Here is a 13521-nt window from a genome sequence, read left to right as displayed (position 1 = left end):
CCGAGGGCAGAAACGTGCAGGCAGTACCAGGCGATGGGGGTGGGACACCCTCCCGAGGGCAGAAACTTGCAGGCAGTACCGGGCAATGTGGGGGGGGGACACCCCACCGAGGGCAGAAACATGCAGGCAGTATGGGGCAATGTGGGGGGGGCACCCCCCCGAGGGCAGAAACGTGCAGGCAGTATGGGGCAATGTGGGGGGACACCCCCCCCGAGGGCAGAAACATGCAGGCAGTATGGGGCAATGTGGGGGGGGGCACCCCCCCGAGGGCAGAAACGTGCAGGCAGTATGGGGCAATGTGGGGGGGGCACTCCCCCGAGGGCAGAAACATGCAGGCAGTATGGGGCAATGTGGGGGGACACCCCCCCCGAGGGCAGAAACGTGCAGGCAGTATGGAGCAATATGGGGGGGACACCCCCCCTACCCTCCCGGGGAGGTTCCTACCTGCACCTCCAAGCAGTGCAGGGACCCCAATACCCCCAGCAGAGTTGTGTATGCACCCCTTGGTAATGTAGTGAGCCCCCTCGGGCAGTCTGGGGATCCCCCCACCCCCCCGGGCAAACCCAGATATATGGAAATGTGGGGGTCCCCAGGCAGTGCGGGACCCCTCCCCCCCCCTCCCCCCCCGGGCAGCACAAGGAGCCCCGAGGCAGTGTGGTCTGTGCCCTCACCCCTTAGCTCCCCAATCCTCTGGGACCTCCCCATGGCAGTGAGGTTCATGTACCACCCACCCCCCCCCCCCCCCCCCCCCAGGCAGCAGGGACCCCCCCTCACACCAGGGCAGTGCAGATGTCCCAGGCAGTGGGAGGTGTTCTCATTCACAAAGCCTTCCCCACTCAGGACATGGAGGCAGAGCTGCAGATCTGGGGGTTCCTCATGGGCACTGTGGGTTTCAGTTTACTCGTGGGCACAGGGGGCTGAGCATGTGCCCACCATGGGGCTCCACCTGTGATCCTCTGCGTGTCACTGTCCCCTTGGGTGACAGCATCCCTGGGGAGGCTCACACACCCCCCTGCGAGCTAGGGAGGACTGATGGTGACCGACTCTTGGCTCAGGCAGGTCCAACCTTCACCTGTGGATTTCAGAAGCAAGAAGGTGGAAAACTCTTCCCCGCGTGGAAAACTCCTCTCTATGTGAAGAACTCCTCCTTGTGTGGAAAACTCTTCCCTGGATAGAAAACTCTTCCCTGCGTGGAAAACTCTTCCCTGGGTGGAAAACTCTTCCCTGGGTAGAAAACTCTTCCCTGCGTGGAAAACTCTTCCCTGTGTGGAAACCTCTTCCCTGGGTAGAAAACTCTTCCCTGCGTGGAAAACTCTCACCTGGGTGGAAAACTCTTCCCTGCATGGAAAACTCCTCCCTGTGTAGATTCCTGCGTGGAAAACTCCTACCTGCATGGAAAACTCCTCCCTGTGTAGAAAACTCTTCCCTGCGTGGAAACCTCTTCCCTGTGTGGAAACCTCTTCCCTGCGTGGAAACCTCTTCCCTGCGTGGAAACCTCTTCCCTGCGTTTAAACCTCTTCCCTGCGTGGAAACCTCTTCCCTGAGTGGAAAACTCCTCCCTGTGTAGAAAACTTTTCCCTGCGTGGAAAACTCATCCTTGTGAAAGCCTCCACAGTGCCTAAGCCGCAGCAACCTGTGCCAGGAGCGGCTGAGCCTGGGCGCAGCGCAAGGCTGGGCGTAGGCAACCTTAACTGCGCCTTGCTGCTGCCGCAGCCGCGGTCGGGGCACGCAGGCAGGTTCAGGTTAAACCAGTGGAACATCTGCACGCACAAGCCCTAATTAGAGCTCGTAACGTGGAGGTTTTTTTTCCCCCCTTGAGGGCCTGCACCTCGATCACTTTTGCATTCCTGAGCAGTCCCAAGGCAACGAGGTGCTGCAGGAGGCAGGTTCTGCCGGGTCAGCCCAGCCCTGCTAGGGCCCTTTGCCTGGCTCTCGGCCAGGAATTCCTCCTTGGCTTTGCTGGAGCCGTTATCCAAAGCTGGGTGCCGGTGGATGAGGACTCGAGCAAGCTGATCCAGTGGGAAGTGTCCCTGCCCATGGCAGGGGGTTTGGAACTGGATGATCTCTAAAGTCCCTTCCAACCCAAACTGTTCTCTGATTCTCTGGTGACACAGGTGTGCCTGTGCTGGGACCCTTCCCCCCAGCAGCACCCAGCCTGCTCTTGCTCTGCCTGTGCTGGGACCCTTCCCCCCAGCAGCACCCAGCCTGCTCTTGCTCTGCCTGTGCTGGGACCCTTCCCACCAGCAGCACCCAGCCTGCTCTTGCTCTGCCTGTGCTGGGACCCTTCCCACCAGCAGCACCCAGCCTGCTCTTGCTCTGCCTGTGCTGGGACCCTTCCCCCCAGCAGCACCCAGCCTGGTCTTGCTCTGCCTGTGCTAGGACCCTTCCCACCAGCAGCACCCAGCCTGCTCTTGCTCTGCCTGTGCTGGGACCCTTCCCACCAGCAGCACCCAGCCTGGTCTTACTCTGCCTGTGCTGGGACCCTTCCCAACAGCAGCACCCAGCCTGCTCTTGCTCTGCCTGTGCTGGGACCCTTCCCCCCAGCAGCACCCAGCCTGCTCTTGCTCTGCCTGTGCTGGGACCCTTCCCACCAGCAGCACCCAGCCTGGTCTTGCTCTGCCTGTGCTAGGACCCTTCCCACCAGCAGCACCCAGGGAGGGGGAATCTGCTGGTCGTGGAGGGTGCATGGGCAGTTTGGTGCTGGGGTTGTTAGCTGAAGTCAGCTGAATGGCTTCTGAACTGCCAGTGTTGGCAGCATGGAGTCTGCCACCTTTCAGTAGCTGACATCAGACTGCTCTTCTGCTCTGGAGAAGGAGGAAGGAAAGAAGCCTGGGATGATAACTGCTTGGTCATCTTCAGTGGTGGGGTCCTTGGCATTTTGCTTGGCAGTTGGGTGGAGTTATTCCTGCCTGAGGGTAGAAGAAATCACATCTCACCATGAGGAAAGGGCTTTTTTACTGTGAGGGTGACAGAGCCCTGCAGCAGGCTGCCCAGAGAGGTTGTGGAGTCTCCTTCTCTGGAGACTTTCCAATCCCACCTGGATGCATTCCTGCCCCAAGGGTCCTGCTTTGCAGGGTGTGTGTGGGGGTGAGTGGACTTGGTGATCTCTGGAGGTCCCATCCAACCATCCTATGGCTCCAGGGCTGGAGGCTCTCACAACAGGAGCAAACTTTCTCACCAAACAAGCTCAGGCATCTTAGAATCATAGAATCAACCAGGTTGGAAGAGACCTCCAAGATCACCCAGCCCAACCTAGCACCCAGCCCTATCCAATCATCTAGACCATCACAGAAGGTGGGAGTAAACATCTGGTGCCCAGCTCCCCCTCCAGCAAAATAAGACCAGAGGAAATGGCCTCGAGTTGCACCAGGAGAGGTTTCAGAAGGTGGTGAGACACTGGCACAGATTGAGGGTGATGAGACACTGGCAAAGGTTGAGGGTGGTGAGACACTGACACAGGTTGCCCAGGGAGGTTGTGGAGCACAGAAGCACCCAATGGGATCAAAGATCCCATTGGGTGCTTCTGTGCTCCACAACCTCCCTGGATGTATCCAGAACCAGGTTGGATGAGTTCTTGAGCAACCTGTTGTAGTGGGAGGTGTCCCTGCCTGTGGCAAGGGGTTTGGAACTGGATGATCCTTGAGGTCTCTCCCAACCTCAACCATTCTATGATTAGGAACAATTTCTTGGCTGCAGGGATTGGCACAGGCTGCCCAGGGAGGTCCCCATCCCTAGAGATGTTCAAGCCATGGCACTTGGGGAGGTGGTTGAGTGGCCATGGTGGGGTTGGGTTGCTGGTTGGACTAAATGATCTTCAAGGCCTTTTTCCAACCTTGAGGAGTCTAAAAGAAATACAACAAAGTAGATGGCAGTGACCACTCCAGGTCTGGGCTTTGACCTTTTGCAACAGCTTGAGTGTGTGATGGTTGTGCAGCCACCAGGCAGTGCTTCCAGGGGGGCTGGGCTGCAGAACTGCTATGGAGACAGAATGGCCTTTTAAAACAGGGTTTTGTAGCTTGGAAGGAATCTCTGACCATCTGGATTTGGACTCCTGGAAGGAAATCAACCTTCCTGCCTCGGGGAACCTGTTGTTAATAGGGCAATTTGTGCTCCCAGAAAAGGCAGAGAATTTGCAGCCTGCTTGGACTTGGGGCTGAGATGTGGAGAGGCAAAGATTTTACACCCTGGGCACTTGCTGCTGAAGGACCTAGCCAAAATCCCTTGGAATCAAAGTGCTTCCCACCCAGTGGCAGCCTGCAATTACAGAGCTGCTGCTTAGCAGCTCCTGCCTGGTGGCTTTCCATTACAACAAGAACCACCATAAACACTGAGCCTGTGAAAGCTCCTTCCAGTTCACAGGCAAGGAAAAAAAGCACACAGAGATGCCAAAAGCCTGGCAGGAGCAGGAGCATGGCCTCAGGACAAGCAGCTGGGCCCCTGCTAGCACCAACACGTCCCCAAGCACCTCAGCCAAGTGACAAGTTCCTTCGTGGTGTGTTTTGGAGTCATGGCTAAACCTGCTGTGGTGCCCCTGCCCCTGCTTCCCAGGATCATGGCTCTGGGGGTTGTTGGTGCCACCTCTCCTGCTCCATCCCCTTCAGTCACAGGGCCACCTGCTCTCCTGCTGTTGGGAGACAGGAGGCTTTGCCAACCCTGGGGAGGTGACAGGGGTGTCCCTGCTGTGCTCTGCAGGGTGGCACAGATGCCACTTTGCACTCCTGCACTCCCAGGAGAGGAGGGAGAAGGAAGCAGTTCTTCAGCTTCTCAACTTGGCCAGCCCTGAGCTGGGGAAGAGACCTCCCAGGCTTAGCTGCTGCAGCCATGGGGGTGGCAGTTGGGGACAGGCTGCTTCTCGTTTAGCTCTTGGCAGGAACTCACAGGCAAGCTCCAAGGGAGATGCTGGATCCTGCTGGTGAGTCCCTGCAGGGCTGCTCTGCTGCTTTTTGCTTGTGCCTGTGGCCTCCTCCTTTGCCTTGGGTAGCTCTGGGATGTTAATTTGTGCCCTTACGTTCTCCCACAGCCAGCTCTGGCCATGTGTGCAGGGTCAGGTCCATGTCCAGCATGTGGCTGTGGGCTCCACATCATACCAGACCACAAGTTCACACTCTGAGGGATGCAAAGCCCCAATGCTCCTCACTGCCTCTCCCCTCTTTGCTGGGAGAGGAGCAAGAGTCCTATCCTAGCCCAGGAGGCATCTTCCTCCTCCTCCCCTTTTCCACAGGCAATTTCTCCTGCTTTGGAAAGGGTTGCAAAGACTCCCACAGTGACCAGCAGCACCCAAATCCACCATCAGGGACCCTGCTATGCTGGGATCCCTCAGCTGTCCTCCCTCTTTTGGCTCCTCTTTTCTTTCCCATTCCTGCTGGGTGCTCTGTAGCAAAGCAGCAAAGCAGCAGTGTCAGGTCTGCAACAGCCCAACAGTGCCATCAAATCCTCAAAGTGAAGAATCATTTCGGGTGGGAAAGACCTCAACAGACAACCCCCAGCTGGAAAAAGCTGCCTCCAGCAGGACCTTCAGTGCAAATCAGCTTTCACCGACGCCGCTTTTCCCCTCCGCAACCCAGCACCAAACTTCAGCCTCGTTTGCCTTTAAAACATCTCCCAGGCTGGGAACTTGTAGGTGGAGTTTTAGCCCCAAAATGAAAAAAAAAAACAAAAACCAAAAGCAGCCAAGTTGTATCAGCCAAGTCACAAACCCATCAAAACCCGAGGCCAGATCCTGAGCTCATCCCCGGGGGGATAAATCCAGCACCGCCGCCGCCGCCGCTCCGCTGGAATCGACGGGGAGGAATTTTTGTCACGGTGCCGGCGTGCAGGGGAGCAGGATTAGACTCGCAGGGTTTCTCATGGAAACACTGAGTGAGCCTTGAGCACAAGGCAGAGCTGGGTGTCTGTAAAAGCTCTCTCCATTCAAGGGCTAAATATAGGGAGAGAAAGCGCCAGCGATTTGCTTTGCAGCTCTCGGGGATAAATAAACCTCCGCCCGCTGCGGCGGGAGAGGCTTTGCTGGAAATGCCAGGGGCTAACGGGGGGGTTCCTTTGCTTCAAGCTCCCCCTCCGGTGGGGCAGGACTGGCTGAGATGCTCCCAAGTGAAGCCTGCTGGTGCAGAAAGGGTTTAGGGTTTATATTTCTTGCAGTGCCTCTTCCTCTCTTGTTCTCTCTCTCTCTCTCTCCCTGCTCAGCCCTGAGTGCTGTTGAGCTTCAGCGCCCACAGATGCCTATTTGCAAGGCTCAAGCTCATGCTTAGAGGAAGAAGAGGCTGAGTGCTGCTGGTGGGAAGGGTCCCAGCACAGGCAGAGCAAGACCAGGCTGAGTGCTGCTGGTGGGAAGGGTCCCAGCACAGCCAGGGCAAGACCAGGCTGAGTGCTGCTGATGGGAAGGGTCCCAGCACAGGCAGAGCAAGAGCAGGCTGGGTGCTGCTGGTGGGAAGGGTCCCAGCACAGGCAGAATAAGACCAGGCTGGGTGCTGCCAGGGGGAAGGGTCCCAGCACAGCCACACCTGTGTCACCAGAGAATCAGAGAACAGTTTGGGTTGGAAGGGGCTTTAGAGATCATCCAGTTCCAAACCCCCTGCCATGGGCAGGGACACTTCCCACTGGACCAGCTTGGTTGAGTCCTCATCCAGCCTGGTCTTAAACACTTCCAGGGATGAGGCATTCTCAGCTTCTCCCTTCCAGTTCTTCACCACCCTCATAGAGAAGAACATCTTCCTAAGGTCCAGTGTGAATCTCCCCTGCTCTCGTTTCAATCCCTTCCCCTCGACCTGTCACTACAAGCCCCTGTAAAGAGTCCCAGCAGCTCCCTTCAGGTACTGGCAGGCAGCTGTAAGGTCTCCCTGGACCCTTCTCTTCCCCATGCTGAACACCCTCAGCTCCCTCAGCCTGTTTCCATAGGAGAGGTTCTCCAGCCCTCTGATCATTTTTGTGGCCTCCTCTGGACCCTCTCCAGCAGTTCCATGTCCTTCTTGTGCTGGGGGCTCCAGAGCTGGATGCCTTGCTCCAGGTGGGACCTCACCAGAGCAGAGCAGAGCAGAGCAGAGCAGAGCAGAGCAGAGCAGAGGGGCAGAATCCATTCCCTCCACCTGCTGCCCACACATCCTTTGATGCAGCCCAGGACATGGTTGGCTTTTTGGGCTGCCAGCACATGTTGCTGGCTCACATCCAGCTTCTCATCCACCAGCACCCCCAGGTCCTTCTCTGCAATGCTGCTCTCAATCCACTCATCACCCAGCCTGGATTTATGCCAACCCAAGGTGCCTTTTGCCTGCCTTGTCTCCCTTGCTTCTGGGCTTTCCCCTTGCTCCAGAGCAGCTCCCCATGGCTTTTCAGCCCCAGAATAATCCTCCAGCCATGGCCTTGCTAATAAACCCATCCCTATTGCTAATAAACCTCTCCTAGACTGTTTCTGCTCTCAATTACCCAAACAGCTCTGTTCAGTTCCAATTAAGCAGCTGCTTCATTGGGAAAGGGGAGGGGGGCAAGGGGGAGGGTGTTTGGAAATAAAAAGCTAAAGAGGAGAGATTTGAGCCCAGTTTTGCTTTATGGATGTAATTAGGAGACAAAATTGTTCCCTCACCTAAGGAATTCATCCCCAAACTGCCTGGGAGCTGACAGACAATGCTGTGTTTTCCCTGGGAGCCCTGTGACTGACGGCTCCTTTCCTTTCCCCTCCCCTGCACGTTCCCATTTGGAGCTGGAGCCACCACAGCCTCTCACTCTATTAATGCCTGCTATTAAACCTCTAATATTTGCAACAGCCAAGGAGGAGCCTCTGAGCTGCTGCTTCTTCCCAAGCACTCCCAGGCAGAGTGAGGGGGAACTCCATGGCGCAGGGATGTGATCAGTCACAGAGTCATTAAGGTTGGCAAAGACCTCTCAAGATCTTCATGCCCAACCAGCAACCCAAACCTCCTCCCCTATGGCCACCCAACCACCTCCCTAAGTGCCATGTCTGCAGGTGCTTGAAGCCTCACCAGGACTGCTCAACCCAATCCCCTCCCTCCATGCCCACCCCCCATGTCCATCCAACCACCTCCCCAAGTGCCATGTCTGCAGGTGCTTGAAGCCTCACCAGGACTGCTCAGCCCAACCCCCCCATGCCCATCCAGCCACCTCCCCAAGTGCCATGTCTACAGGTGCTTGGAGCATCACCAGGACTGCTCAGATCAACCCCCCCATGCCCATCCAACCACCTCCCCAAGTGCCATGTCTGCAGGTGCTTGAAGCATCACCAGGACTGCTGGTGTGGTTGAGCTCCTTCCTCCTCCAGGAGCACACCACAAGAGCACCCTGTGAGTAGGGCAGTGCACATGGCCCCCACTTTGGGATGTGGGGAACCCTTCCCCCCCCAGTCTCCTGTCAAGGAAGTCAGAGGGAAGAAGCTAGACCATGGAATCACAGAATCCATTGGGTTGGAGGGGACCCTCAAAGGGTATCTTATCCAACTCCCCCCCTGCAGCCATCAGGGACATCTCCAGCTAGAGCAGGCTGCTCAGGTTCCAGTCAAGTTTGACCTTGAATGTGTCCAGAGATGGGACCTCAGCCCCATCCCTGAGCAACCTGTTCCAGTATCTCACCACCCAGAACTTCCTCCTGATGCCCAACCTAAATCTCCCCTGCCCCAGTTTCAAACCATTGCCTCTCATCCTACCACTCCAAGCCCTTCTCAACAACCCCTCTCCAGCCTCATCAGATATTGAACTGCAGCTCTAAGGTCTCCCTGCAGCCTTCTCTTCTCCCTGCTGAACAACCCCCAGCAGATCCTCAGCTCCATCTCAAAATGAACAAACATTTCCCCCCCCTCCCCCCCCCCCCCCCCATTCGCTCCCAGTTCCAACCTCGTTTCATTCCTCACATCAAGGAGGAACCTTGTACTCGGTGTTTGCATCACACTAACAGCTCCAGGACCTTAGTGGGACTGAGGAAAGTCCCTGCTGCTGGGAGTGACAAGGGGGTGGGTAGTGCTGAAAGAGAGGAGAGGGAAGTGACAGCGAGGGAGAGCCTCTCGCCCGTCACTCGCAAGCTGTCGAGCCCCGAGCTGGGGAGGCAGAGGAGCAGCCAAGCTCCTGAGCCCTACTTTGGTGCCTTTCATCCAGAGATCAGGGAATCACAGACCTGCCTCTTGGGGAAAGGGCTTAAGGTCAACCTAGAACGTGTCACCAAGGCTGGGGAGGGGCCTGGAGCAGAGCCCTGTGAGGAGAGGCTGAGGGAGCTGGGGGGGTGCAGCCTGCAGCAGAGGAGGCTCAGGGCAGAGCTCATTGCTGTCTGCAGCTGCCTGCAGGGAGGCTGTAGCCAGGTGGGGTTGGGCTCTGCTGCCAGGCAGCCAGCAATAGAAGAAGGGGACACAGCCTGAAGCTGTGCCAGGGCAGGTTGAGTCTGGATGTTGTTAGGAAGTTGTTGTCAGAGAGAGTGATTGGCACTGGAATGGGCTGCCCAGGGAGGTGGTGGAGTGGCTGTGGCTGGAGGTGTTGCAGCCAAGCCTGGCTGGGGCACTTAGTGCCATGGTGTGGTTGGTTGGGCAGGGCTGGGTGCTAGGTTGGGCTGGCTGAGCTTGGACCTCTCTTCCAGCCTGCTTGGTTCTATGATTCTATGGAACTGCTGGAGGCCACCAAGATGATCAGGGGGATGGAGAACCTCTGCTATGGGGACAATTAGGCTTGGGAGAGTTGGGGTTGTTCAGGCTGGAGAGGAGAAGGCTCCAGAGAGACCTCAGAGCAGCCTTCCAGCACTTGAAGGGGGCCACAGGAGTGCTGGGGAGGGACTTTTGGCAAGGGCTGGGAGTGACAGCATGTGGGACAATGGCTTTGAGTACTGGAGCCATGTGAGCATCTGCCAGGTGCTGGTGTTGGTGCCAGCAATGGAGAGTGGAGCAGCCAAACAAGGATGGGCTCCATCATCATTATCATCATCATCATCATCATCATCATCATCATCATCATCATCATCCCCAGGGATGCTCCCAGCCTAATCAGTTTCATGAAGCCTCCTAAAGGTCTGCTGGAGACCAGCTGCCTCTGCTGCTTTTTCTCTCTTGAGGCTGTTCAGCCTGGAGAAGAGAAGGCTCCAGGGAGACCTTAGAGCAGCCTTGTAACACCTGAAGTGGCTCCAGGAGAGCTGGGGAGGGACTTCTGACAAGGGCTGGAAGAGACAGGATGAGAGGGAATGGATTGAAGCTGGAAGAGGGGAGATTAAATTGGAGATGAGGAAGAAATTAATCTTTGGAGTGAGGGTGAGGAGAGACTGGCACAGGTTGCCCAGGGAGGTTGTGGATGTCCTCTCCCTGGAGGTGTTCAAGGCCAGGTTGGAAGAGTCCTTGAGCAACCTGTGCTGGTGGGAGGTGTCCCTGCCCATGGCAGGGGGGTTGGAGCTGGATGATCTTTAAGGTCCCTTCTAATCTAACCCATTCCATGAATCCATGAATCAGGAAGGGTCACTGCTGATGTTTTTCTGGTGTCATAGAATCATAGAATCAGTCAAGCCTGGAAGGGACCACAAGGATCGTCCTGGCCCATTGGCCAGGGACACCTCACACTAGAGCAGGCTGCTCACAGCCTCATCTATCCTGGCCTTAAAGACCTCCAGGGATGAGGCTTCCACCACCTCCCTGGGCAATCCCTTCCAGGCTCTCACCACCCTCATGTTGAAGAACTTCTTCCTCACATCCAGTCTGAATCTCCCCATTTCCAGCTATGTTTCATTCCCCCCACTCCTATCCCTACCTGACAGCCTAAGAAGTCCCTTCCCAGCTTTCTTGTAGCCCCCTTAAGATACTGAAAGGGATATCAATGCCACAGGGCAAAGCTGGGGCAAAATCAGTCCCCAGGAGGTGGTGAAGGTGAGCTGGAGAAGATGAGGACAGCACTACTGAGACAGGAGAATAGTGAGGTGGGCACAAGCCAAGCTCAGGAGGGTCAACAAGACCAAGTGAAAGGTCCTGCAGCTGGGTCAAGGCAATGCCAAGCACCAATCCAGGCTGGGCAGTGCCAGGCTGGAAAGCAGCCCTGAGGAGAGGGACTTGGGGGTACTGCTGGAGGAGAAGCTCAGCAGGAGCCAGCAGTGTGCACTTGCAGCCCAGAAAGCCAAGCAGAGCCTGGGCTGCAGCAGCAGCAGTGTGGCCAGCAGGGCCAGGGAGGGGATTCTCCCCCTCTGCTCTGCTCTGCTGAGAGCCCACCTGGAGTCCTGCATCCAGCTCTGGAGCCCCTGGGACAAGAGGGCTGTGGAGATGCTGGAGAGTGTCCAGAGCAGGGCCAGGAGGATGCTCAGAGGCTGCAGCAGCTCTGCTGTGAGCACAGCCTGAAAGAGTTGGGGGCTGTGCAGGCTGGAGCAGAGGAGGCTCCCAGGTGACCTTCTGGTGGCCTGCCAGGATCTGAAGGGGGCTCCAAAAAAGCTGGGGAGGGACTTTTGAGGCTGTGAGGGAGTGTCAGGAGTGGGGGGAATGGAGCAAAGGTGGAGGTGGGGAGAGTGAGGCTGGAGGTGAGGAGGAAGTTGTTGAGCAGGAGAGTGGTGAGAGGCTGGAATGGGTTGCCCAGGGAGGGGGTTGAGGCCCCATGGCTGGAGGTGTTTGAGGCCAGGCTGGCTGAGGCTGTGTGCAGCCTGCTCTAGGGTAGGGTGTCCCTGGGCATGGCAGGGGGGTTGGGACTGGCTGCTCCTTGTGGTCCCTTCCAGCCCTGACTGATTCTGTGATTCTATGAGAAGTTGACCTCTATTTGAAGTGGAGAGAAAAAAATGGAGAAGAGAAACTCATAAATATTGCCAACAGCATCCAGAGACAAAGAAGAAGAAGAAGAAGAGAGAAGTAGGAGGAGAATGAGAAGGAAGAGATGAAGAAGGAGGAGGAGGAGGAGGCGGAGGAGGAGGAGGCAGAGGAGGAGGAGGCGAAGAAGAAGAAGAAGGAGGAGGAAAGAAGTAGGAGGAGGAGGAGAAGGAGGAGAAGGAGGAGGAGGAGAAGGAGAAGGAAAAGGAGGAGGAGGAGGAGGAGCAGGAGCAGGAGTAGGAGAAGAAGAAGGAGGAGAAGGAGGAGAAGAAGAAGAAGGAGTAGAAGAAGAAGAAGGAGAAGGAGAAGAAGAAGGAGGTGGAGGAGGAGAAGAAGAAGAAGAAAGAAGCAGGAGGAGCAGGAGAAGGAGGAGAAGGATAAGAAGGAGGAGAAGGAGGAGAAGAAGAAGAAGGAGGAGAAGGAGGAGGAGGAGAAGAAAGAGAACAACAAGAAGAAATAAGGAGGAGGAGAAGAAGAAGGAGAAGAAGAAGAAAGAGAAGGAGAAGAAGAAGAAGAAAAAGGAGGAGGAGGAGGAGAAGAAGGAAGAAGAAGGAGGAGGAGGAGAAGGAGAACAAGAAGAAGAAATAAGGAGGAGGAGAAGAAGAAGAAGGAGAAGAAGAAAGAGAAGGAGAAGAAGAAAAAGGAGGAGGAGGAGGAGGAGGAGGAGAAGGAAGAAGAAGGAGAAGAAGGAGAAGGAGGAGAAGTAGGAAAAGGAGGAGAAGGAGAAGAAAGAAGAAGGAAGAAGAGAAACAAGACTACTTTCCTTGACTAATGACCGTCAGCAATGCATTGCCGAGCAGCTGCAGATGCCTGCAATTAAAGGCACTGCATTCCCCGGGCAGAAGCTGAATTGTTCCTCCCAGCTTCTCCCTGCTCCCCGAGCGAGAGGCGAACGAAGCCGCTCCTGGTGCGGCAGAGCTCGGCGGAGCTGGGGGAGCCCCGGGAGGAGGGCAGAAAAGAAGGGAAAAGAAATGAAACAACCAGAAAAAGGGCTGCTGGTGGTGATGAGGAGATAGAAGAAGAGTCCTGGTGTAGGGGGCTATAAATATTTCACAGCTGAAGGAGGAGTGGGGAGCCACAGATATAGCTGGGACTGCAGGCGGCCGTGGTGGGAGGCAGGAATTAATCACTGCAAGGCAGGAGAAACTTTGCTTGAGGAGCACAAAGAGACAGCAAATTGTTTGGGTGGGGAAAGTCCTTCCAGGATCATCCAGCCCAGCTGTGCTCTACCTCTGTCAAGGTGTGGCCCTCAGCACCACATCTACCCAGCTCTGAAACACCTCCAGGGATGGGGACTCCACCACCTCCATGGGCAGCCTGTGCCAGGCTTTGAGAACCCTTTCAGAGGAGAAGTTTCTTCTGAGCACAGAATCAGAGGCCAGGAAAAAGCTCCTCTGAGATCAGCCAGTCCAACCAACAGCCCAACACCACCATGGCCACTCAACCATGTCCCCAGGTGCCATGGCTTGAACACCTCCAGGGATGGAGGCTCCACCACCTCCCTGGGCAGCCTGTGCCAGGCTTTGAGAACCCTTTCAGAGGAGAAGTTTCTTCTGATCACAGAATCAGAGGCCAGGAAAAACCTCCTCTGGGATCAGCCAGCCCAACACCACCATGGCCACTCAACCATGTCCCCAGGTGCCATGGCTTGAACACCTCCAGGGATGGGGACTCCACCACCTCCCTGGGCAGCCTGTGCCAGGCTTTGAGAACCCTTTCAGAGGAGAAGTTTCTTCTGATCACAGAATCAGAGGCCAGGAAAAACCTCC

Source organism: Pogoniulus pusillus, chromosome 39, assembly GCF_015220805.1.
Source record: "Pogoniulus pusillus isolate bPogPus1 chromosome 39, bPogPus1.pri, whole genome shotgun sequence".
NCBI lineage: Eukaryota > Metazoa > Chordata > Aves > Piciformes > Lybiidae > Pogoniulus > Pogoniulus pusillus.
Note: the sequence above shows the minus strand (reverse complement) of the source record.